This window comes from Sus scrofa, chromosome 3 (assembly GCF_054392235.1).
Source record: "Sus scrofa isolate SSC_HxYL_T2T_F1_AM1 chromosome 3, Sscrofa_HxYL_maternal_Yorkshire_Landrace_v2.0, whole genome shotgun sequence".
Classification (NCBI taxonomy): domain Eukaryota; kingdom Metazoa; phylum Chordata; class Mammalia; order Artiodactyla; family Suidae; genus Sus; species Sus scrofa.
The window spans coordinates 1,052,915-1,076,503 of NC_139385.1; the positions used below are offsets into that span (position 1 = coordinate 1,052,915).

The 23,589-nt window shown below is 61.8% G+C and overlaps 1 long non-coding RNA gene across 11 annotated transcripts in view; it reads left to right on the forward strand.

Annotated features, from left to right (window-relative positions):
* LOC106507351 (uncharacterized) overlaps window positions 1-23,589 on the forward strand; it is a 58,653-nt gene that overhangs the window by 12,647 nt on the left and 22,417 nt on the right. For 7 of the 11 annotated variants that reach the window (XR_014840018.1, XR_014840014.1, XR_014840017.1 and 4 more), the window contains exons 2-3: window positions 1,116-1,369; window positions 2,061-2,181. This is a non-coding gene — a long non-coding RNA (uncharacterized LOC106507351). Of the gene's footprint in view, window positions 1-1,115; window positions 1,370-2,060; window positions 2,182-9,105; window positions 9,126-9,214; window positions 10,284-23,589 lie in introns of those variants that run through there. The other 4 variants (XR_014840010.1, XR_014840015.1, XR_014840020.1 and 1 more) reach the window with 2 other exon arrangements.

Below are 23,589 nucleotides of genomic sequence, written 5' to 3' on the forward strand. Positions count from 1 at the left end.
TGGCAGATGGAGGATGGAAGGGGAGGTGGGGGACCCAGTGTCCGGGGGTGTAGGAGAAACCAGGCTGGGCCTGGGAGGACGGCTGGGAGGCAGAAGCGGCCCCGGCGGTAACAGCAGAGGACGGAGGCTTCTGGAGGGGCGGCCCCATGATCCTCAGGCCCAGCAGCGGGGAGGTGCTTTCAGAGGAAGCTTCAGAAGCAGGCAAAGCGGCCAGGGTGTGAGTCGGGGCTCTGCCATGCAGGAGCTTTGAGACCTGGACTCTCAGCTGTCCTCCCTTAGAAGACAGGGACACTAGCCTGGTCACCCTGGCAGGACAGGAGTTTACAGGGGATGAGAGGGGATGTGGATCCAGGAGGCCGGGGCAAGGCTGGGGTTCCCAGCAGAGAAGGGCTGGGTGCAGGACGGCGGCTTGGGATCGGCGGGGCTGCGTCCGAGTGGGAGGCCGGCAGTCACTGCTGGGAGCTGTGGGCTGGCTGGGGGGTTCCCTCTGCCGTGGCGGGGCCCACCCAGCTGCGGCGGCCACCCTCCCTCTCGAGGCCCTGGTGTTGGCCGGCTCTTCTCCTGGGCCCCTGCCCTCGGGAGGCTTGATCTAACTGGACAGGGCCCTCGGGGCAGCCTTCCAGGGGCTTCTCAGGTCAACTTGGGCCGTGTCACAACTCCCACCCCATTCCAGTGGTCAAAGCGGCCTGAGCCTGGTCCAGACCCCAGGGGGGGGATGCCCCTTAGGGGAAGAGCCACAGTGGCCACAGTGACCCCAACATCCCAGCTGGCTGGTGCAGCCGTGCGGGGCTGGGGACCGGAGGAAACAGCACCGGGAGCCTCCAGCAGGTGCTCGGTGCCTCTGATCACATGATCGTGAGGCCGGACTGAGCCTGCCAGGCCGACCCCAGGCGGGCCCGACTGCCCTCGTGGCCACGGCCTGGCAGCGCTGTCCTGCCGTGGCCCTTGCGAGGGCACCTTCGATGTCACTCCCACCCACATCCTCCCCCCCGGGCTCCCCATCCCGCCTCCCACCCAGCCTGCCTTTTCCTTGCTTGTCAGCCAAGTTCCGACTCCCCTGAGGCAGCCTCATCAAATATGCCTTCTCTCTCATCACCATAATTTTTCATTTGTAGGTTAAGCTGCACCTGGGGTTCTCAGAAATCCGCTCGCTACCTTGCAACTTGCCAGCTTCTCAAATGTCTCGTCCTCCCCTGCCTCTCGCTTCTGGAGGAGGCATGTGGCCACGTGGCGGGAAGGATGGCGGCTTCCCGGCGCCGTCTGTAGGACTCGGCTGGGAACGGCGGGCTCCGGCCACGCTCTGGGCTGGAAGGAAGGCAGCCTGGTCTGTCTGTCTGCCCATCCTCTGCAGGCACCGTGGACTAGAAAGGTTCGTCAGGTTTGACCAACATTTTCCAGCCCCTCCCCGGTGCCAGGCCCTCCCCATGTGCCCTGGTGGTCTGATCTTGTTGGGGACTGAGGCTGCACACCCCTGTGGACCCCATTTCGTCCCCAGAGAACCAAGGCTTGAGAAGGCATGTGGCCGGCCCTGGGTCTCCTGGGTGGTAATGAGCGAGGAGCGTTAGAACCCAGGCCTCTGCGAGTCCCGTTTGGTTGGGAGGAGGAGACGCGGGGATGGGGAGCAGGGCACAGAGTGCCCTGTGCCCCTGGGATGGCGGCCCAGCAGCCGCTCGGCGCAGGCAAAGCAGGAGGTAGGGAGGGACGCAGGGCGCAGTGAGCCGCTCCGTGTCCGGGCACAGGGGACAGGAGCACCAGGCTGGCAGCCCGTCTGAGCCCCTGGCCTGGGGTGGCTCTCCTGGCCTGGCAGAGGCTGCGCAGCGAGGTCGCCAGGAGAGGGGCCCAGTCTCCTTGCCAGGCCGGCTGCCAGCCCTCCAGAGGCCTGGACAGCAGGGCCTCTCCTGAGTGGTCACCGACCCCGAGCCCAGAAGCACTTCCCTTTACTCCCCTGGGGACCCGCCTTCCTGACAGGGACCAGAGCCCCCCAAAGAGAGCGGCCTGAGCCCCAGGCCAGGAGTGCTCTCTGGTCCCTCCTCCCTCCCTCCCCTCCTCCCTCCCTCCAGCAGCCATGGTCCTTGAGGACAGCAGCACAGGTAGGGAGCCGTGCTGGGCTCGGGGATCCAGCGGTGACGAGACCACAAGTGCCTCCGCTGAGCAGGAGCGAGAACAAACGAGGAACAGCAGGTGTGCACTCGCGCGTGCGGAGGGCTGAGCCTCGTGGGGGCGCGTGCGGAGGGCTGAGCCTCGTGGGGGCGTAGCCAGGGCACTGGCTTGGGTTGGGGGCCCCAAGACGTCTCTGCGAGCTGGGGCAGGGGGAGGGGAGCAGGCCCCGGGGGTGGGGGAGCCGCCCAGGCAGCAGGGTAAAGGCCGGAGGATGCAGGTGGTGGGGCTGGAGCGGAGGGGTGACCCAGGCGAGAAGGGAGCAGGCTGGTCCCTGAGCAGCTGTGTGTCCTGGGTCAGGGGGCCGGGGGGGGGGGGGGAAGGCAGGTGCAGGGGCCCCTCCCGTGGAAGCTCCTCATCAGGGACACGGCCCAGACAGGCCTGGGTCCCGGGGGACGTGAGGACAGACAAGCCTCTGCCCGGATGACGCTGTCTCATCCCTCGCCAGGAAGCAGCTCTCCGCTTCCCAGCAGACCCCGAGGGGTTGCCCTGCGTTTATAACCCACTCTGCAGATTATTATTCCATTAGTGAAGTCACACAGTGGGGACTGAGGGACTTTCAGCTCCAAAGGCCTTGCAAACACTGATCACGAAAATTAAAGAAAGCTTCCTAATCTCTAAACGCCTCGAGGCCACGCATTCCCCTCCGAGTCAGCTGGGGAAGCCCAGCCCTGGTTACGGGAAGCTTCCGGAGGGGGTGCCTGCAGCCCCAGGTCCCCAATCCTGTGCGCCTCCCAAGGGGACCGTTCACGGGGCAGCCTGGACATGGGGAAAGCAGGCCTGTGGGCAGAAGGCAGGACGGGTTAGTGGGGTGCAGGGGGCTCCAGGCGGCAGCTCTGTCCCTGGGGCGCAGCTGGCCCAGGTCCCCCTGGCCGTACAGGGATGGAGGCGGCTCTGTGCTGGGGCCTCTGTGCCTCCTGCCTGGAAACCGTTTGACCTTGAAGGCCACGCCCCTTTGCCTCTCCCGTATCCCGGGCGGGGGCAGGGGGAGGTTCGAGGAGGAGAGGCTCCAGGACCGTGGGCGAGCACCCGCAGACCCCTACATGACCTCTGGGACCCCTCTCCACCGGGATCCCCCCAAATCCGAGAGAAGCTTCTGGCTCACTGCTGCCTGGCCAGGCTTGCTCTCTGGTGTAAAGTCCCCTTCAGCTGAAAGTTTGAACTAAGACTGAAGATTCTCCGGATCCATTATGTGCTCTGGTTTCTCTCTCCGTGGGAGCCCTTGGTTGTGTCGGATAAGAGATCTTGGAAAGCGGGCAGCTGAGTGGCGGGCTGTCGGCCCAGGCTGGTTCGGTGGGTGCCGGATGCAAAGAGCAGGTGTGTTGCAGGGAGCCGGGGGGCCCAGCGTCTGGGCCTGTGTGTGCACAGCGTGTGGAGCCCCCCACGGCTCAAGGTTCAGAAAACCGAGCTTGTCCAGGCCTCCAGGGCTTGGCAGGTGCTTGAGGACGGCCGTGCACTGGCCACGTGCCCCAAACACAAGTATATATCCAGGACCCGTCATTAACTTGCAAGGAGAAGTAGCAGGGCCTGGCCCGCGGGCCTCCCGGAAGGACGTGTAGGAAGCAGCGTCTGCGCCAGGGCGGAGAGGACGGCCCTGGTTAATCCCGACTCAGCAGAGGGCAGGGGGAGGGCGCTGCTGCTGTCAGGGTCGGTGGCAAGACTCGAGTGCCATCCATCTGGTGAGCCGAGGCCGAGGCTGAGGGTCTCCCATAGGAGACGAGGGTTCCAAGGGAGCTCTGACGATGGTCCTGCCGCCCTGGCAGAGACTGGCGCTGTTTGTCAGGTTTGCGGGGGTGGATGGTGCGGTTCTGGGAGTGGCGATCAGGACGGGTGGCTCTAGAGTGATGCTGGGAAGGCTGTGGACACCCAGGCCCCGGGCGAGAGGCTGTTTGGGGAGGATGGGAGTCAGAGCCACAGGGCACTAGCCGTGGCACTGCCTCTGTGGTGAGCACGCCTTGCCAGCCATTCTGGGGGGGCCTCTGGGGCGCTGTGTGACCTCGGGCCCTCAGCCACTATCTCTGGATGGCACAGTCCTTGTGGGCAAGGCCTGAACTCTGAGGGGCCCTCCCCGGCCCAGCAGGAGCACGGCCCGAGGGGTGGTTAGGGTCTGACTGCTGACGTGTGGATGCGCGCACGGACCCGGGAGGGATGGGAGCGTGAGGGTGGGCCGGGCTGTCCTCAGGGGCTTGCCGCCGACTTGGGGGACAAGAGGCTCCAGGCTCGTGCACGCGGGGCTGGGATGGGGGCTGCGGGCAGCCAGCACCCGCAGGAGTGGGGGTCCTCGGGGGAAAGGTCCGCGCAGAGCTCTCCCGGCTTTGACCTAATGACGGACGAGGTCTCTCCAGGCGAAGGTGGAGAGAGAGTTCTGGAAGGAAGCAGCTTCGCGCAGGCCTAGGAAGAGGGAGTTGATAATGATGGTGGCAGTGACGGCGACGACGGGGACGGGAACGGGGACGACGATGGAGGTGACGACGGGGACGGGGACGGGGATGGAGGTGACAACGGGGACGGGGACGGGGATGACGATGGAGGGGAGGGTGGTGAGGGTGGTGCTGATGGAGGTGAGGGTGAGGGTGGTGATGGAGGTGGTGGTGGTGCTGCTGACGTTGCTGCTGATACCCGTGGTGAGGGTGTTGAGGGTGCTGACGGAGGTGGTGGTGGTGGCTTTGGCAATGGCGATGGCAGTGATGGTGACACAGCCATAGCAGCAGCCTCCTCCTCCCTCGGTCAGGGGTTCGGATCAGCTCAGGGGACTAGAACCACAGTGCTGGCCTGAGGGACGTGGGAGATGTTCCAGGGTCTGAGCCTTGCTCTCTGACAGCTCCGCCTTTCCACGGACCCGGGCAGACTATATGCCCGGCTTCCTCCCACCTGCCTTTAGACAGGACTTGATCTCTGCTACGTCCCATCCCCGGATGAGGACCGGCCAGGCTGTGACCTCGGCTGACTCCCACGACCTCCACTGATGGCCACTCCCAGTCTGGTCAGTAGAAGGAGGTGCGACTCCATCTTCCATCTTGGCCTAACCCTAACCCCAAGGCGAACCCTAACCCCAAGGCGAACCCTAACCCCAAGGCGAATCCTAACCCTAAGGCGAACCCTGACCCCAAGGCGAACCCTAAGCCTAACCCTAAGCCTAACCCTAACCCTAAGGCTAAGCCTAACCCTAACCCGAAGGCGAACCCTAAGGCTAAACCTAACCCTAAGGCGAACCCTAACCCTAAGAGCAAGTAATGGGGATTTGGAATTAAGGTCAGTTTGGTGGTGCTAGAGAGCTTGTGGGTACCCCCGCCCCCCGGCACCAGGCCGAAGTTTCTATTGGGAATGACCTGACCTTTGAGCGACTGCCTCTCCCTGGCCACCTAGCTGCCATGGACACTGGCTGGGGGACCCAGCTCCCTGCCACCTGTGACCGGGAGCTGGCTGAGGACACAGGACTCCTCTTCCCAGAGGCGTGCTGTTCTCCCCGCGGTTCCTGGTCTCCCCCAAACCCTCTAAAGGCGCCCGTGCCCCACCCTGGGCCCACCTCCCCACAGCCTGGATGGGGCACTCGGCGGCGACGCTGCCTCACCTCTTCATTCACGCTCACCTCTTTAGGATGTCAGCCCTGGGGCCCACGGAGGCGGACCCCGAAACCTCCGAGCTCAGATGCTCGACCACAAGGCCCCAGGCCCCGGGCTCACCACTTCACCCTGGGGGTTCCCACCACGCCGAGCAGCCCCTCAGGCCCCCCTCGCACGCACGCACGCACGCTGGCGCGACACTCTGGGCCGCAGAGCTCATAGCAAGGCCAAAAGTTGGGAACCCGGTCCACGAATCGAAACGTTTGCTCAGTTCCCTTGACTCCTATTTAGCATGTCAAGGGCCAGGCCTGGCAGTGATGCCCGAGTCCTGCCGCCGTGCGGGGGCGAGGACTGTGGATGTGGTGCAGTAAGGGGACTGCTGGTGCTGGTGACGGGGGGTGGGCAGGGAGGGGGGGAGGGGCTGCTGGGCATCCAGGGGCTTTGGCAGCCTCCGTCTGGGCCTGGGCCACGGGAAGGGTGGGGAGGCCGAAGCCCCCTGGGCCACGCCCGGCCTGTGGGAGGCAGCCACGAAGATGGGCCGGGCGGGGGTCTGGCTCTGCGTGCCACGGGTGGGTTTTCAGTCCCTCGGGAGCCCCCAGGAGGTGCCGGCAGGCTGGTAGGAAAGGGCTCTCGGGGAGGAAGAGGCCGCAGCCTGGGAGGACGTTGTGACCGGGGCCGATGGCCTTGAGAGAGGACGCAGAGCCGCCCTCGTGAGTGTGGCAGCAGCGTGGATGCCCGACCTCCCCCGACGTCCCCGCGGAACCGGATGTGCTCACGAGCTTGGCAGGCGGCTCCCAGCTTGTAATTTGTGGGAGAAGTGACCTTTTATATTTCAGAGCACATGAAGTTAATTTGCACTCCAAGTTCAAGAGAGCTCCTGAGAAGGTACACATGTGATTTCTTAACAGCTGTTACTGTGGGACTCAAGCTGACAGGAATGATGAGGCGGGCGGGTTCGTTTCACGGAGAAAGAGATGCTGTCACCCCAGAGCCGCCCTGACGGCAGCCATCAGAGGGGGAGCGCCTGCGGCAGCGGGGGGCCAGCCGCTCACCTGGTACCCTGTCCCTGACCCACAGCTGTCCCGTGCTGTTTGAATACCACCAGCGACGGAGCGCTCACTACCTCTGGGCAGCCCCGTCTGCTGCCGGTCGGGCTGGCGGGGAGCAGGGCTCGCGGGCACTGGGCGAAACCTGCTTTTGCTGGTTGAGTTCTGCCCTCTGAAGATGCAGACATCCTGCTTGCTCCTCCTCCTGCCCTTCCGGCGTCTGAAGGTGGCCAGCTCATCCTCCTCTTCTGCTGACCACCTCCAATTCCTTGACCACGTGTCCCTGCGCTGCCGCAGGTCCTCCCGGCCTGTCCCTGGGGATGGTCTGGACCGCCGGCATCCCCAGAGTCCGGCCCTCGGAACCAAACACAATGCTTCTTTCGCTGGCCGACCGGGCAGGATTCCTATCGCTTTCCTGCTCCTGGACACCGCAGCTCCAGCCAGACGGCCGAAGATGGCAGTCACCGTGACCTTCCAGGGGCCGCTGGCCCCAGGCGGTGTCCAGGAGGCTCTGTGCCATCGCCCTTGGGGGCGGAGCAGGAAAGACAGCCGCTGTAGCACTGGGTCTCGTCCAAAGGCACGGACAGGCTGCTGGTCTTAGGGTGAACCCAGCAGCCCGTGGTGGCCCAGCTGTGCCCCCCCAGCCCCTGCCCTCCCTGGGCCCTGATGATTGGACCAGGGCTGGTCACCAGACTTGAGCTAGACCAATCAGATCGGGAGTTGGGACAGCAGCTGGCTGTGGGGCAGCTGTATTCCCCAGGGTCTGGAAATCCGGTGTCTGTCTGCAGAGGGAGGGGAGATGGGGCTGGGGAGGCCCTGCGGGGAGCGGAGCAAACCGTGGAGCAAAGGCAGAGAGAGGCGGGGTGGGCGCGCAGCCCAGAGCCCACCTGTGTCACCTGCCTTCCCAGCTACATAGACCCAGAGGGTCCCACGGGGAGAGGGGCGCATGCTGGGGTCTGGCCCTGAGGCCTGGCTCCAGCTCCCATCCTGCCGCCAGGATTCTCCAACCACCTGGGGACCCACCTCCACCCCTGGAAAGGCCCCTAGCCCCTCAGGGCCCCTCCCCCGCCCCCCGGCAGGGGACAACCCACGGCCTGGGGCTGTGCTGTTTTGTACCTTCTGTAACTCATGGGGCTGCTTATGGGCTGCTGGCCCTGTACCTGCCCAGGTGTGGAACCAGCCTGTTGGGTGGGGCCAGGGGAGGCCTCGAATGGGGCTGATGGCTCAGGCCGAAGCAGCATGGTTAAGTGCTTGGCCAAGAGTGGTCAGGACCTGTGTGGCTCCAACTCGTCTGAACCCTTCACGAGCGTGAGCACGTGACCTCCCCTCTCGAGCCTCCCTTTTCTCCTCTGCAGACTGGCACTGCTGGTGACCCCCGCCTGCTGGGACTGTTCTAGGAGCCTCTGTGGGTGTGCCCGGCGCAGAGCCAGTCCCATGGAAGGCAGACGGCACCCTCGCGGGGCTGGCCGGGGGGCTCTCCGTGGCCGTGTGCTCGGGGGACAGGGATCCTAGCCTCAGAAGCCAGATGGCGCTTGCTGGGAGCGGGAACAGGGTCCCCTCTGAACTCCTGCTGGAGTTCCAACCCCCAGGCGCTCCGAGGGGGACTGGCCTGGAGACAGGCTTTGGGGAGATGACGAGGGCAGAATGAGGGCATGTGAGGGGCCCTAATCCGGTGCGACAGGTGTTCCAGGAAGAAGGAGATTAGGGCCGAGACACGCAGGGGGCGCAGGGAGGAGACGGCCACCTGCAGGCCAGGCGAGGCCTCGGGAGCAAGCAGTCCGGCCGGCACCTGGACCTTCAGCTTCCAGAACCGAGGGGGTCCGGCTCTGGTGTCTGAGCCGCCCGCTCTGAGGCGTTCGTTGCGGCTGCCCGAGCTGACAGTTAGTGTCTCTGGGCCGGACCCTGTCCCTCGAGGCCTCACAGAGGCCTGTCGAGCTTGCAGGAGGGGACATCCATGACCCCACCTCCTGATGGGGAAAGTTCTGGGGGAGCAGAAGATCGTTTACGGGAAAGACAGGCTGCGGGGGCCCGCCGAGAGCAGAGGGGCGGGGCTGGGCGGAGGTCACGTGGCCCGCGGCCTCTGGATGCAGGAGGGGCAGCCTGGCCTGCGTGGGCGCTTCCCACCCCGGGAGATGCGGAGGGCCCACCGGCAGGCCGGGCGCACCCCCCACCCCGCCCCTGCTCCGACGCCTCCCCGGCACGTCGACCCCCCACGAAGCCCCTCTAGGCTCCCCAGCCGGCAGCCTCGGGCGGGGCCGCGCTGGGCCCGGGCCTGCGTCCCAGGTGGTTTTGTTCCTGTGCCCGTCGAGCAGGCCGTTTCAGCCTTTCCGACCGACCGTGTGGAGGGAGCGCTGCTCTGGTGAGAATGTTGTTCCGGGGAGAGACTGGGGGAGGGGACTTCGGTAAAGGCAGGGGTTCTTTTTTCTTTTTTCTTTTTTTTCTTTTTAGGGCCGCACGTGCAGCATATGGAGGCTCCCAGGCTAGGGGTCTGATCGGAGCTATAGCCGCCGGCCTACACCGCAGCCACACCACCGGGGGATCTGAGCTGCATCTGCAACCTACACCGCAGCTCACAGCAACACTGGATCCTTAACCCACGGACTGAGGCCAGGGATCAAACCCCCAACCTCATGGTTCCCAGTTAGATTCGTTTCTGCTGCGCTGTGATGGGAACTCTGAAGGCAGGGGTTCCAAGCGCCAGTCCCCCAGGGTGAAGCCAAGGCTCCAAGGGGGGTGGGCGAGAGGAAAGGGCTGTTTGGGGCGCAGGGGCCGGGGCCCACTCGTGTGGGGTCTCCTCCGGGACACACATGGACTCTGGTGGGCTCCGGCGTAGCCCGAGCACAGCTCGGCTTCAGGACTGTAAAGCCAAGACTTCTCCTCTTGCTTCGGTGTCCTCTTCTCCCAGAGTCCTTTGGGTCACCTCGTTCCTTTATTCACTCGTTCCTTCCTTCACTCACTCGTCCCTGAAAAGTCCCTTTGCTGCCCGAGGACACAGAACTGAACGAGAGGAAAAAAATCCCGGTCTCCCGGGACGGACCAGACCCAGCGCAGACATGTGCCCCAAAGAACCTCTCTGGTTTGCTTTTTTCATCTTCTAAGTAGATTCCTTTTCAAACAGCTCAGCATTTCACATGGTTAAACACAGAACAACCGGAGTTCCCGTCGTGGCGCAGTGGTTCACGAATCCGACTAGGAACCATGAGGTGGCGGGTTTGAGCCCTGGCCTCGCTCCGTGGGTTAAGGATCCGGCGTTGCCGTGAGCTGGGGTGTAGGTCGTAGACGTGGCCCAGATCCTGCGTTGCTGTGGCTCTGGAGTAGGCTGGCAGCTACAGCTCCGACTTGACCCCCAGCCTGGGAACCTCCACATGCCATAGGAGCCGCCCTAGAACAGGCAAAACAAGCAAACAACACACAGAACAACCACGTGACCCAGCAATTCCACTTCTTGGTCGCTGGCCACAAGAAGGGGAGACGTGTGCACAGGCAGACTGCACAGAACGTTCACGACAACCAAAAGGTGGGTAGAGCCCCAGCCCTCCGCAGATGAGCGGATAATGGAACGGGGTCTGTTCACATGTGGAGTATTTTTCAGCAAAGAAAGGGACTGAGACTCTCATCCAGGCTTCGGCTTGGACGCATCTGAGACGCGGGGCTCGGCGAAAGGCGCCCACGGCCCCAGCGCCTGCAATCCCGCTTATGCGGAACGTCCAGGAGGGGCCCGTCCACAGACAAGGGGAGCAGTGTTCCCAGGGCTGGCAGGTGGCTGAGGGCCGCAGGGTTTCCCTTTGGGGTGACGCCAACGGTCTGAAGAGGCTTGTTGGTGGTGGGTGCACGCCCTGGGCGGGTTCTGAAGGCCCCGGACGGTGTGCTCCGAGTGGGCGATGGGCACACGTGTGAGTTTTCTGTCTCAGCTGTGGGCAAACGACCGCGCCTGCCTTCACGGGGGGTCTTGAGGGTATTATTTTCTGTAACATATTTTAGACAGTGTCTGGCCCTTGCTAAGTGCTCAATCCACGTTAGCAGGTTAAAGCTGATGAATTCCTGTTAAGCACTTGAAACCCTGCGTGCCCCGAGAACTCTGCTGGGCCAGGACAGACGGAGCCTCCTGGGCACGGGAGCGCGGGCCTCGCCCCCTGCTGTCCACCAAGACACTCACCCCTCGGGTGTCTTTTTATTCCTGGCCTCTCTGTCCATGGTTTTAGCATCGCTTTTGAGAGGGCCTGGCTGGGCCTCTTCCTCTCGCCGCCCTTCCCGCCGCCCCGCCAGGCCTGCCGGACGGGCACTCTGTCCTCTCGCCCCCACTTGGCTCCCATGAGAGGTGATTTGGACAGACAGGCACCCTCGAGGCTGGTGCTGGGTCGGGCTCCCGGGACCCTGGCTGGGGGCTGCCTCCACGAAGCCTGTGGATTTCTGACCCGGAGGACAGGCTGAACACTTGCAGATACCATTAAGCTGACAGAACGGCTAATAATTTAGATGATGTGAAAACCATCCAACTCTGTCTGAGTAAATTAGAAGAATAAAATGAGATTCATTAAGGGCAAAAGCTGGAGCGACCCAATAGCAGAGAGCGTCAGAAATAGAAAAGGCAGGACTTGGGAACAGCGCGAGCAGGGAAGGACCGGGAGGTGGTGTCTGATGAGAAATGACATATTCATCACCAAAACGAGACCCCCCATCTGCCTGGGGAGCCCGAGCACCCCAGGGCCTTTGGCTGAGTCATCCTGCCCGGCTCTGCCAGGCAAAGGGTGGCCTCTCGGTCTGGCCTGGCAGTTGGTGGCACTGGCCGCAGGCTGGGACCTCCCAGAACCCCAATTGCCGGGAGAGACCAGAGACCCAGCCGGATAAGTGGCCCCGTGAAGCGGGTGCACCAGCGTCATCTTCACATGTGTTGAGCACCTACTGTGTGCCAGGCAGGGGTGGGACACTCTAACGAAATCGTCGAGGTCCTGCTGTGGCTCAACAGGATCGGTGGCGTCTTGGGAGTGCCGGGACGCAGGTTCAGTCCCTGGCCCGGCACAGTGGGTTAAGGCTCCGGCTGTGGCTCAGGCCACACGCTGCGGCTCTGATGGGATCCCTGGATGGGAACTCCGTATGCTGTTGAGCACTTACTGTGCACTGGGTGCCTTCGAGGCACTGCCTCAGTACGTGATGCAGTGATTCGGTAGGTCAGGTGTGTTTACTCCGGTCTATGGGTGAACAGCCAGGTGTGGAGAAGGTCAGCCACTTGCCCCAGGGCGCACCGCCAGGAAATGGCAGAGCCAGGGCAGGGGGCGGCTCGCTGCTGGGCCCCTCACTGCCCCCGGCTGGTCAACAAGCATGCTCAGTGCGGCCACGCGTGGGAACAGAGGGTGTGGGGTGGGCACAGTTCCCGCCCCCAGCTGGTGCGGCCGGAGGCAGAGAGGGAAAAACCACAGGGAGTTAGGCTGCAGGTGAGGAGTCCGCTGCTGGGGTACACCCAGGGGCTACAGGGGTGCAGGCCAGGTCCTTGCAACCCACGCTGTCCTCAGTGGTCAGAAGAACGGCTGGGCCTCAGCCAAGCCAGGGATGTGTGATGTGGCAGGAGCGCTCCGGGCAGATGAGACAGCACGGTCGAAGCCAGGTGTCCTTGGGGAGTTGCAGGTCATCCCTTCCCAACTGAGCCCTTGGCCTGAAGGGGGGGCGGGGACAGTTTGGCTTCGAGGCAGTGGGCAGTGGGGACCCTCAGGGTGGGGGGCGGGGTCAGCAAGGCAAGAGGGTCCCGTCTGTGCCTTGCGAAGAGCTCAGTGGCCGGGAGTTCAGACAGCGGGGGGAGGGTTGATTCTCGAGGCAGAGGAACCCCTGCTTGTCAGGGAGGAGAGCCAGCCTCACGAAGATGCGGTGGGAAGGCGGGTCAGGCGCGTGTGATGGAAACCCGGCCTCAGGTGTGGCTGGACCCAAGGGCGCGATGACTTTCTTTCGCCCTCCCTCGCTGAGCCCCGCCCTTCCTGGGCCTGCCTTTCCCTCCCACAGCTGGGGCGGGAGTCCCCGCCCACGTCCCCCAGCAGCAAGACCCCCAGGAAGGCCAGAGAAAGCTTGGAAGAGATCAGGTCACGTGCCCCCCCCCCGAAGGGGTCCCTGTGGCCAGGAGAATGGCCGGTCAGCTGGGTCCGTGGAGGTGGGGAGGCTTGGGCCACCACCCAGTGGGGAGAGAGGGGACGAGACGGCAGGCAGGTGTTGGGAGAGGGTGGGATTTAGCCCCGGTGTCTGGGGTTCTGGCTTGATCCGCCGATGAGACCGGGTAAGAGGAGAGGTTTTCAGGGAAAGGCGGTGGGTTTGCTTCTGGCACGTTGAGTTAGAGGCACCTACAGGACATCTGGGGGCCGGGGTCCAGAGAGGCCCAGCCAGAGAACCTTTCGGTGTCACCTATGGGCGAGGCCATTAGAGCGGAGGCTGTGGTGGCCTGTCTAGTGGGAGGGGAGCGAGTGAACGGCCAAGGGGCCGGGGGCCGGTCTTGAGAACCTTGCCGTCTGCTGGGCAGGTCAGCGGTGTCGTGGGCTGAGAGCCAGGGGAAGGGAGGACTGCCAGATGGAGGAGGCGGTCGACCCGTTGCCTCATGGGCCCAGTCTGGGACCCCTGCCCGCACAGGCCCCTGTCTCGGGATCCTTGCAGGGGCTGCTGGCAGAAGCAGAGGATAATGGGCCCTGGGAGGAGAGAGGGGCCTGGCGTGAGTGGGCATCCGGCCAGCCAAACCAGACGGGTTCAGAGCAGGGTCACCAGGCAGCTCACGTGGACCCAGGCCGGAGCCTCCCCATGGGTGCCGGTGGCCTTCCCTGGGGGTCCAGTCGGCCTGGGAGCCCCGTTCTGCAGGGCAGAGTCCCAACTCAGTCACAGCTCTGGGCTCCCTCACAGACTCTGGGGCGCGGCTGTCCCCCGGCTCAGGCTGTCCTGCTTGGCCATCAGAGCTAGCCGTCGTGTGGGGCCAGCCCGGACACCCCCAAGGAGGAGGAGGAGGCGGGTCCAGACCCCTCGCGCCCTGCTGTGTCCTTCCACGGGCCTGGCCTCGTGGTGATCGGGGCGGGGAGGGCCGACCTAGCAGTTTAATCTTCCTTGTGCACGTGAGGAAGGCGAGGCTGAGAACAGCGGCAGGAGCTGCGCGCTGCAGAGAGCGTGCGTGCGGGGAGGGCGCCGCGTGATGGAGGAAAGCCGGGCCACGCTCTGCCTGGTTTTCCCCACGCACTTCATGAGCCCCCGTCCTGCTGGCCGAGGCAAATGCTGGTCCTGAGGGAGAGGAGAGACCCCCCCGCAGCCAAGAATTTGGCCAGCCTCACAGGGCGGGGGTCTCCGTGGGCCCAGGCCTCAGGAGCCGCCACGGACCCAGCAACCATCAGAGACATCTGGGGAGTGCGTGGGGTGGGGTCTGCTGGGGCCGTGGCTCCTTGGGGTGGGGGGACCGGCCCCCACTGCAGAGCTGCCTGTGCAGCTGTGACGATGGCAGGTGTCAGCGCTGGCCCCGCGGCTCTCCACACGCTGCGGCCCGGGTGGCACCACACCAATTAAAGATGAGTTGAGCGTGTCCTGTTAGTTTCCAAATCGTCGGGAATCCAATTAGGGGCGTCTTAGATCCACTTGAGCGGTTCCACCACCCGTCCGTGCTGGAGAAGTGGGGTTGGATGGGGGATTGCTTACACTGACGGGTGGTAACGGGGCTCTCAGGCAGGGGGTCGGATTAAATTGGCACGGCAAAGGCGAGTTCCTGGCTCAGCCCGTGTGCCAGGGTCTGGGTCCCTGACGGGTCAGTTCGGGTCTCCTGGGGTGTGATGGGCCAGACTGATGGGAGACTGTCCGACTTGGCCCTGAGCCGCCATCTGGTCTACCCCTGCACTGACAGCAGGAGAAACAGACGCCTCTCAAGGACGGGAGACCCCAGAGGTGGAGCTGATCAGACCCCAAAGCGGATCCGAGTCCCCTCCATCGTTCCAGCCAAGGGGCCGCTTAGACGCTGCCTTTAGGACAAAGAGGCCAGCCCTCCTCCTATCACAGTTTGCTCCCTGAGCCCCTCCGGGTTCTTTATTTGCAAATAACACAGCTCACGCCGGCTGCTGCGGCAAGAGAGGAATTTCCTGGAAGGCAGCGTTCTGGGGTTTCATACCCAAAGGAAGGCTCGGATGCCACAGGCACCCCCCCATCTCTCCCACTCCCAGCGCCTCCTCCTTCAGGGCAGCATCTCCCCTGGGAGCGGGGGCAACTAGGGGCCTCGCCCCTCAGAGCCCCAGAGGGGTGCCTCCTACACTGTCTGCCACCAGATTGGAGCCGCTGGTCTCCTCCAGCTCCAGCTGGAAAATTCCTACAGGGAGGGACTCTGATCAGACCCGCTCGGCCAGGTGTTCACTGCAGGTGGCACGAACCGCGACCCTCTACGTTCGTATGCCAGAGCCCGAAGGCCCAGGGCCCCGGAATGTGACGTATTTGGAGACAGTGGATTTTAAGAGGTGACCGGGTTAAAATGAAGCTGGTGGGGTGACCCAGACTTCATTCCTGAAGGGTCTGGGCTGCGGGTCATCCATCCTGCCCCGCGATTCCCCAGGGGGTGCGGCGGGCTTCCACTGAGGCCTCACGGGTGGAGCCGACTCATTGTCTAATAACACTCACCAAGTCTGCGCGGTGTGCCAGGCGGGCATCGTTGTGCGGGTCGCTGGAGGGAGACAGGAAACGAGGTGGTTCCAGGCAGCGGGAGGTGTTCCGGGTGCGCCCACGAGGTGCGTGACGGGAGGTGACTCCCGCCAGGAGGGCCAGAGCAGGCCACGGGCGGATCTGGAGGAAGAGCTTTCCAGGCAGCAGCACCCGCAGATGCAGAGGCCCTGGGGTGGAAACTCGCTTGTGTGGATCAGAAACGTGGCCTGGGCAGCCGCTGGAACGTGGGAACTGAATGCGGGAGCCTCCTTGGCCAGGGTGGGAAGGACAGGAGGAGCCGCGGAAGGTTCAGATGGGAGGAGGGTGGGATCTGTGCCTCAAGGACTGAGCTGACCCCTCACCAGATTGCGGGGGGCGGGGGGGGGAAACATGGGAGTTCGAGGTCAGGGTGACCGGAAGTCCAGGGTGGGGCCACTAGCTGGATGGAGGTGGGGGTTGGGGGCTCTTGGACCTGCTCCTGGCCTGGGGCCGGGGGCGGGGGCGGGAAGAGGGTACACCCAAGCGGCTGGGGAGAGCTGGTGCTGCTGGTGAGATGCAGGAAAGGCGGAGCTCTGTCCGGTTTGAGCAGATCTCAGGGGGACAGTAGGGTCCGAAGGTCTGGGGAGAGGCTGGGGCTGGAGCTGAGTGGGAGTCGGGCCGGGCAGGTAAACCGCCAACACGCAGCGTTGCCCCACTCAGGGGCATGAGTTTTGGGCCGGGGTTGAGTGGAGGTGGTGATGGGAAGGAAGCCCTGGGGGGCTGAGCCTGCGTGTGGCCTCGTGGGAGCTCCATGGCCTCACAGGGCCTCCGTCTTCTCACCTGTGAAATGGGAGCGCATCCCCTCCTCTGCAGGGTCGTGCCAAGCAACTGCATCCAGACTTCTCTGGCCACTGGTCCCCCTCTTGTGGGTGTGGCTGCTTTGCTGGCTCCCCCTGCCTGAGAGTGATGGCTTATGTGGAGCAGGTGCCAGGGACTCCTCTACTTTGCAAACCCTGATACCCCAAATGCCACCCCCCCATCTCCCTCTTTCTGCCCCAGCCTGCTGCTTCTTTCTCCCCCGCACAGACCAGCTGGGGGAGGCGTGGCTCCAGGGCCACTCTCGCGTGACTTGCTCTGGATGAGCATCAGCTGGGACGTCCCTCCCCAGGCGCCCCCCTCCCCAGACCTCGGGCAGGGGGCCGCTGCTCTGGGACCTCCAGAGCCAGGAGGGTCTGGACAAAGCAGGGGTGCGGTGCCTGCCCTGGTGGCCATGGGCACTGAGTGTGCTTGAAGACAGCTCCAGGGCAGACAGTGTGTCCGAGGTGGGGTGGGGCTTGCCCGGGTCGGGGGGCCTCTCCTCAGTGTCTGGGCAGAGACACCGAAGGGCTGGGCCTGTGGCTGACCCGGGGTGGGGGGTCGTCGCTCCGGGAACAGTAAGGAGCGCTCTCCCCTGGCCAAGAGGCACTGACAGTAACAAGGTCCCCGCCTGTGAGCCCCCCGCCCAGGCGGGGCAGACACGACACTTGAGATCTTTCTTCAACATGGATCAGTCCTGCTGTGTTTCTGTCTATTTGCAACATGTGTTTACGCCAGGCGCCCCCGCAGCATCCACATTCAGACTGGACACTGGTGGCGCCCCGTCCAGCATCGCTTTTCCACTCACCATGACCCTCCCCAGCCTTATTGCAGTTGGGGCGAAGGGGTGTTGGTGGGTCTTCTGCCTATCGCGGTCTGTGAACCGCGGTCCAGGGCTCCCGAGCAAAGGTGGTTCATTCATTCCCTGCATGACACGTGGGGTGCCCTTGCTGGTGCTCCCCTTGCTCAGGCGATGCTCCAGCGAGCCGCTCACTCTCACGGGGTCCAGATGCAGCCGCTGGGTCCTGGGCAGCTGTGTGCCGCACTGTGAGAAGCTGCCAGACAGTTTTCCAAAATGCTGGCACCATCTGTTCTCCCACCAGGAGAGTTCTGGTTGCTCCACAGAAGTCCCCACACTCCATTCTGTTGGACTTGAATTTGTGCCCACCTGGTGGTTCAGAAGTGGCATCTCACTGAGACTTTAACTGCCCGTGGTGGAACTGCTTCCAGGCTTCCCCTCCTGGGATGCCCTGTTCCCACGCCCGCCAGTCCCCGATGGCCCTTCTTTCCCGATGACAGGGCTCTTCCGTGTGCTCTGATTTTAATCCCTCATTGGGGACGCGCGTGGCAGGTACCTTCTCTGCTCCTGGTTGCCCTGTCTCTGTGTTCGTGGAACGCTTTTTCATATAGGGCTGTCTGATTTTCCTCTGGCTGGATTTGTCAATCTCTCCCTCTGTGATTTGTGCCTTTTGTTTATTTGAGAAATCTTTCCTCGCCCAGAGCTGGTAAAAGTTTGCTCTGCACACTCGGGCCTCTGAGGGTCCAGGGTGTGTTTTGTGAGGTGTCGGGGGGGCCTCCAGGTGGTGACTTCCATCTGCTTAGCCCGTTTCCCAGGTCCCTTACTGCCCGATCCCTCTTTTCCTCTGATTGGTGGTTTGAGTTTCTGGAGGCTCTGGGGAGGAGAACATTTGAAAATTTGGAAGAGGAGAGGGGTGAGGCAGCAGGGAGGCTACCTGAGGCACAGGTGCTGGGATACTGGGTTCATGTGGCAGGTGCTGGGATGCTGGGACCCTGCAGTGTAAGTGCTGGGATGCTGGGACCATGTGGCAGGTGCTGGGATGCTGGGTCCATGCAGCGCAGGTGGGTCTTCCTGGGCCCGGGGCTGTGGGAACACTAAACGCCTGAATGGGATGGTTTGGAGGGATGGGCAACTCTGGACTGTCTGGGTTCTGTGATGTAAGCCTCCTTGGCCCCAAAACTTTCGGATGAGTCTCTTTTGCTCACAGAAGCCTTGTTTGAGGCTCAGGCCTCCCAGCGCAGACAGAGCACAAGCCCCAGAGTCAGGGCAGGAGGCCCAGCCGCTCTGACCCCATGACCTGGTGCTGGGTGCTGCCCATACACCAGCCTCCTGCAGGCTCCATGCCTGGGAAGTGAAGTGGGTGTGGGGCAGAGGGAGGGCTCCACGCCCTTGACCTCAGCCCTAGCCTCACCGTCCACCTGCTGGCGAGAGGCACCCAGTCCACCGAGGGGCTGGGGCTTGCACCAGGCCACACAGGGACTTAGGAGAGTAGGGACCAGGCCTAGGACTCCGGGCTCCCGGCTGGGTGCCCCCCTTGTGCAGGCCCCACAGGGAGGGGACACCCGGAACCCCCTGGTGATGCCATCTCCTGGATCCCCTCCTCAGTCTGCCGCCAGCTCAGGTCCTCACCCCAGGGGCCCAGGGGCCGGTGGCGCAGACAGGGAGTCAGGGGCCGGCCCAGGAGGCCGTGAGGGCAGGGGTCCTGGGGCTCTGGTGGGGTGTCCCCTCCTGGGGCTTCCCGAACAAGCACTGCAGACCAAGTGGCTTCAACAGCAGAGACCGACTTTCTCCCAGCCCTGAGGCTGCAGGTCCAAGACCACGGTGTCAGCAGGCCTGGGCCCCCGAGGCCTCTCTCCTCCGTGTGTGTGCAGGGCAGGCTTCCTCCTGGTCCTCCTGCGGCCCTCGCCGTGTGTCTGTGTCCCCTTCTCCTCTCTGACGAGGACCCCAGATGTACTGGATTAGGGTCCAGCCATATGACCTCACTTTGCCTTAATTCTTGTTAAAACCCCCGTCTCCACGTGCGTCGCATGCTGACGTGCTGGCCGTTAGGACTTCAGCACAGGGACCTGGAAGGGACACAGTGCAGCCCGTGACAGGGGGCCGGGGAGGGCTGTGTGAGAGGAGGCGGGTGGGGCGGCAGGTTCAGGGCCAGAGGGCGTCCGGCCCCTTTACCTGCCCTGAGGCTTTGGGGGCGGGGCTCGGGGGTCTGAGGGGCTGTGCGGGCGTGCTGCACGTGGGAAAGGCGGGTGTGAGGACTGTCGGGGTGTCGGCCTTGGGCAGCAGCAGGGGACCTTCCTGCCCACGGGGTGGGGGTGGCGTGCTGTCCCCAGGCCACAAAGTGGAGGAGAAAGAGCGGAGAGAGCCCCAGAGGCCATGGGACCACAGGGACGAGGATGGCGTGGGGGCCTCTGAGGGCAGGAGGGAGAAGGGGGCGCCCGGACGGCGGGGGCCGCGTTCTGTCCTCAAGGCCGACCTGCGGCTGAGCTGCGGAGTCTCGTCCGTCTCCTCTCCTTTTCAGCTCCTCAGCCTGGGGCCGCGTCCGGTGCTTCTCCTGGGGCGCGTACTCTCCCCAGAGCCTGGGGCTGAGTCCCCAGGAGCGACCAGGGACCCCTGGGTGGCTGCCGAGCTCGGCCTGATGCCCGGGAAGGGGAGGGGCCCTCTGGCTGTCTCCCCACTGTTCCCTCCTGGGCCGGTAATTGGATCTGGGGCGGGAGAGCTGTGCTCTGGGGGAGGAGGGGCGGGGGGGGCAGGGGGGATGGTGGGGTTGCCGGGCCTCAGGGCTAAGCCTTGGCTGGGCAGGCAAAGGGCAGCCCTGATGCCCAGCGTTGGGCAGAGACCGAGGGCCCAGAGAGCAGAAGGCCCCCTGCAGCTCCAGGCGGGCCCCGGGTGGGCCAGCCTGCTCATCATCGTCGGAGATTAGGTGTGAGAGGCGGGCTGCCGCCCTCCAAGGCCGCTGAGCCCCTGGCATTAGGCCTGTCCTTCTGACCTTGAGGGCTTTGGCCCAGGCGTCTGGGCGGGGCCAGGCGGGAGAGAGGGCCAGGCAGGGGCCAGCGCATCACTGACCCACAGCCTTTCACCACAGGTCCCGGATGGCGGCCCAGGCCCAGGCTTTGTCTTTGAAAAATGCAATATTAAAAAAAAGAAGACTCAGCTGTCAAGATTTAAACTGGAGAGATTTTAGCAGTTCCCATCGTGGCTCAGTGGAAATGAATCTGACTAGGAACCATGAGGATGCAGGTTTGATCCCTGGCCTCGATCCGTGGGTTAAGGATCTGGTGTTGCCATGAGCTGTGGTGTCGGTCACAGATGAGGCTCGGATCTGGCCTTGCTGTGGCTCTGGTGTAGGCCGGTGGCTGCAGCTCCGATTTGACCCCTAGCCTGGGAACCTCCATATGCCGCGGGTGCCACCCTAAAAAAAAAAAGCAAAAAAAAAAAAAAAAAAAAAAACTGGAGAGATTTTACATGAAAATCTTATTTCTGGCTCTTTCTAGGAAACAAAAAGATGCCATAGGCTCCGGCTTATGACACTGGGCTCTGTTCAGGTTCTTTTATTTTTTGCTTTTTAGGGCCGCACCCGTGGTATGTGGAGGTTCCCAGGCTAGGGGTCGAATTGCAGCTGCAGCTGCTGGTCTACACCACAGCCACAGCAACACCAGATCCAAGCCGTTTCTGTGACCTACACCACAGCTCACAGCAATGCTGCATCCTTAACCCATGGAGTGAGGCCAGGGATCAAACCCGCAACCTCATGGATCCTAGTCGAGTTGGTTAACCGCTGAGCCATGATGGGAACCCCTCTGTTCAAGTTCTGCTCCGACCCTCCAGGGCCAGGCTCTCTTCAGGGAAAAGCCTGTCAAAGCCCCCGCAGCCCTGCCTCTGCCCCACCCCCTCAACCTCCAGCCCCTGTTTGCAGGCATCTGTTTTCTGTGGTGAGAGCTCAGACGTTGCTCAGACAGCATTTAAGGCTGATCATAGAGCATGTCGCGTCACGTGTCTTGCTGGGATTTTAAGTGAATCCAGATTAGCACTAGCCTTTTCTGGACATGTCTCATCAATGGGATTGACCACTGGTGCCTTTGAGTCCTGCCCCTTTCCCTCAGCATCATGCTGCGTCCATCTGTAGCAGGTGTCAGAGCTTCATTCCCTTTTCTGGGGCGAGTAATATTCCATTGTATGAACAGACGTCTTGTTTCCCCATTCATCAGCCGATGGACATTTGGGTTATTTCCACCTTCGGGTCTGGTGTAAATAATGCTATTACGAACATGGATGAACAAGTTTTTGTTTAAACGACTATTTTCAGTTCTTCCGGGATCTATACCTAGACTCGGAATTGCCACGTGATGTGATAACGCTGTGTTGAACATTTTGGAATGCAGACCGTTTTCCCCAGCACCGCAGGTTCACCTCCCACCGGCCTGCGTGATTCTCCCCATCCTTCTAATGCCCATTCTTTTCGTGTTTATTTTTGTGATCAAACCAGTGGGTGTAAAGTGGTATCTCATTGGGCTTTTGATTTACGTTTCTCTAATGACGTTGAGCATCTTTTCATGTCTGATTGGCCTTTTGTGTGTCTTACTTGGAGAAATGAATATCTATTCAGATCCTTTGCTCATGTTCAAAATTGGGTTGTCTTTTTATCCCTGAGTTGCTGTGTTCTGCATGTGTTCCGGATGCTAGACCCTTACCAGATATTTTGCAAGTGTTTTCTCCTGTTCTCTGGGTGTCATTTCACTTTCTTGGTGGCATCCTTTGATGCACAGAAGGTTTAAAATTTGATGGAAGGAGTTCCTATTGTGGTGCAGCAGAAACGCATCCGACTAGGAACCATGAGGTTGTGGGTTCGATCCCCGGCTTCCTTCAGTGGGTCAAGGACTGGCATTGCTGTGAGCTGGGGTGTAGGTCGCAGATGAGGCTCAGCTCTGGCGTTGCTGTGGCTGTGGCGTAGGCTGGCAGCTGTAGCTCCGGCTGGACCGCTAGCCCGGGAACCTCTGTATGCCATGGGTGTAGCCCTAAAAAAAGCAAAAAATAAATAAATAATAAAAGAAAAAAATTTGATAGAATCTAATTTATCGATTTTTTGTTTTTGTTTGTTGCTTGTGTTTTTGGTGTCATATCTAAGAAACGATTGCTAAACCTAAGGTCATAAAGATTTGCCTTTTTTTCCTCTAAGAATTTTATTTTTATTTATTTTATTTTATTTTTTTTAATCTTTTTGTCATTTCTTGGGCCGCTTCCGTGGCATATGGAGGTTCCCAGGCTAGGGGTCCAATCGGAGCTGTAGCCTCAGGCCTACGCCACAGCCACAGCAATGCGGGATCCGAGCCGCGTCTGCAACCTACACCACAGCTCACGGCAACGCCGGATCCTTAACCCACGGAGCAAGGCCAGGGATCGAACCCGCAACCGCATGGTTCCTAGTCGGATGCGTTAACCACTGCGCCACGATGGGAACTCCTCTCTAAGAATTTTAGTGTTAGCTGTCATGTTTAGGTTTTCTGTTTATATTGAGTTAATTTTTGAACGTGGCGTGAGGTAGGGTCCGCCTTCGTTTTGTTGCGTGTGGCTCTCCGGTTGTCCCAGAAGCACACGTGGAAGAACCTGTCCATCCCTCCTTGGCTGGTGCTGCCTGCTTGTCGGGGGTCAGCTGGCCGCAGACGTACAGGTGTTTTTCTGGGCTCTCCCTGGTCGGCATGTCTAACTCACATCGGTACCACGTTGCTTGGTCACTGCAGCTTGACTCCTCCGTCTTTGCTCTTTCTCGAGATTATTTTGGCTATTCGGGCCCCTCTTGCAATTCCAGGTGAATTTCAGGACCAGCTTGTCCATTTCTGCAAAAACGGCTGTGGGAACGTTGATAGGACTTGCCTGGAATCTGCAGGGCACTTTGGGGAATGGGGTCCTTTTAATATTGTCGTCTCCCAGTCCATCAGCATGGGGTGTTTTCTTTAATCTCAGTAATGTTTTCCAGATTTCCTTGTGTCGGTTCTTACCGCCCTGATTAAATTCATTACGAAGTATTTTTATGCTTTTTTTAAAAATTGTTTATTTATTTATTTATTTATTTATTTTTGTCTTTTTGCTATTTCTTTGGGCCGCTCCCGCGGCATATGGAAGTTCCCAGGCTAGGGGTCAAATCGGAGCTGTAGCCACCGGCCTACACCACAGCCACAGCAACAGGGGATCCGAGCTGCGTCTGTGACCTACACCACAGCTCACGGCAACGCCGGATCGTTAACCCACTGAGCAAGGGCAGGGACCGAACCCGCAACCTCATGGTTCCTAGTCGGATTCGTTAACCACTGCGCCACGACGGGAACTCCTTTTTATGCTTTTTGATGCTGTTGTAAATGCAGTTTTCTCAATTTCCTTTTCAGCTTGCTCCCTGGGAGTGTACAGAAATGCCACGGGCTTTTGCCTGTTGATCTTGTATGCCGCTACGTTGCTGAATTTGTTCCTTAGATCTGTCGGCTCTTTGTGTGTGTTAGGATTCTTTAGGATTTTCTGTGTGTAGGGTTGTGTCCTCTGTTAATGGAGGTAGTTTTTCGGAGTGCTTCGT